The following is a 1,756-nucleotide window of genomic DNA, read 5'->3' on the forward strand; positions in this document are numbered from 1 at the left end:
AAAGTAATACATACCCTTTTGCTTCTCAGTCGTATGTGAATACCAGCTGCAACAGAAGTGTATCTCCTGTACTGCGTTTTTTGCATTAGGAAGTGCGATCTGTGAGTAGTTGATAACATAAAACACAATACATGCAATTAAATAAGCAAGATTGTGTTGTGTATTTTGTATGTAAAAAAAAAATGTTTAACTGAAGTGGCTGAATATATTGCTGTAAAAACCTTTTAATTTAAAATTTTCACTGAGATATTAAGTCTGAGAAAACTTCCTCACCCTCAAGTTTGGATAATTCAAGCAAAAACTCCATTAAAATCTCATAGAATGCTGTCATTTGAGATTCTTGAAATCTCTGAAATAATGTGGAATTAAAAGGAACAACTAGCTTCATGGGAGAAAAAAGAAACAAGTTTTTTGATACCAAATATTCAGTCCTTTTTCGACATGCATTGGACGGAGCGAGTTTTTTGCTCTTCTAGACATGGTTTATCACTTTTTATTCTCATGTACCTAATGGGAAGCATTGTCCTTTGTGCATTCTAAATCTAGCATTATATATTAGCAGTCACGACTTTAAGTGTTTCTGTATTCACAACCAGCTTTAGTAGTAGCTCTTAGAATATACCCACCACATCTCATTCATTATAGTTGGGAAATGTGACACTTGGGAAATTTGAAAATCTGAAGCATCCAATGTTACCATGTGCCTAACTAGAACATCTTAATCTTTGGGAATTGCATTTCTTTTGATGGAGAAACCTCTGAGGCGTCCTGCTGTCCGTTTGGACAATAGAGCAGATGTGTTATATGCATGTGCGCTCAGCTGTCTGTGGCAGGATGCAAACCTATATAGCTACGGAAGTTCCTGCTTAATTTGGAAAGCGTTAATTACAACATCAGCTCTTGCAGTTAATAGTGTAAACTTGTGCTTAAACCGGGTGTGGATTGCTTGATTTGCGTAACCGTTTAATTATAAAGGAAAAAATCTAATGGTAAAGTACTATGAAAAGGAAGTGAGATGGTATTTTTTGAGTATGTACATATGTATACGTATCAGTTTAAGATTTAAGGTTTCCTTGCCTTTTACCCATATATTTGATCCTTGCCGTTTTTCAGTAAGTTTCAAATTCCAGCAAAGAAAGATAACCTTATTGTAAGGTGTTTTTTAAACAGTAGGTAAAAACCTGCTCATGGAAAACATAAAGATTTAAGCCATGCCCTCCCAGGAAAGGTGAATACTATGTCTTCATTTAACAAGTAACTTTCTAGTTCACACTAACAGCATTAAGAACTGAGGTCCTAGGTGACCAAAACTTGCAGCTATTTTTAACTTTGGACACTTGCTTAGTCCCATTAACTACAGCAGGATTGCAAAAATGTGTGAAGTTGAGCATGTATGTGAAATTAGAGTATAGAACATCTAATTAGAATTCTCGTTTTTTTTACTAATGGGATATTTGTGGGACATTTCTTCACTTAACGTTCTAAAATGTATTCACGGAATATTTACATAATAACTGTTATACATAAGAAAAGAAGTTAAGTCTGCAGTAGTGTATTTTAAAATATTGTATCCCCTTATAGATGTACCATATTTAAAATGCCACGAGAGAGAAGTTTTAATTTACAAAACTGAATACATTAAATCTGAATGATATAAAAAGCAGTTGAACCATTATTTAAATAATTTATCTGATTTCTTTAAATATGTATTATTCTGTATTTAAGTAATTTAACAGATTTATTTTTATATATTCTT

The sequence above is a fragment of the Buceros rhinoceros genome, unplaced genomic scaffold (genome assembly GCF_000710305.1).
Source record: "Buceros rhinoceros silvestris isolate BGI_N320 unplaced genomic scaffold, ASM71030v1 scaffold23193, whole genome shotgun sequence".
In the NCBI taxonomy this organism is placed as follows: domain Eukaryota; kingdom Metazoa; phylum Chordata; class Aves; order Bucerotiformes; family Bucerotidae; genus Buceros; species Buceros rhinoceros.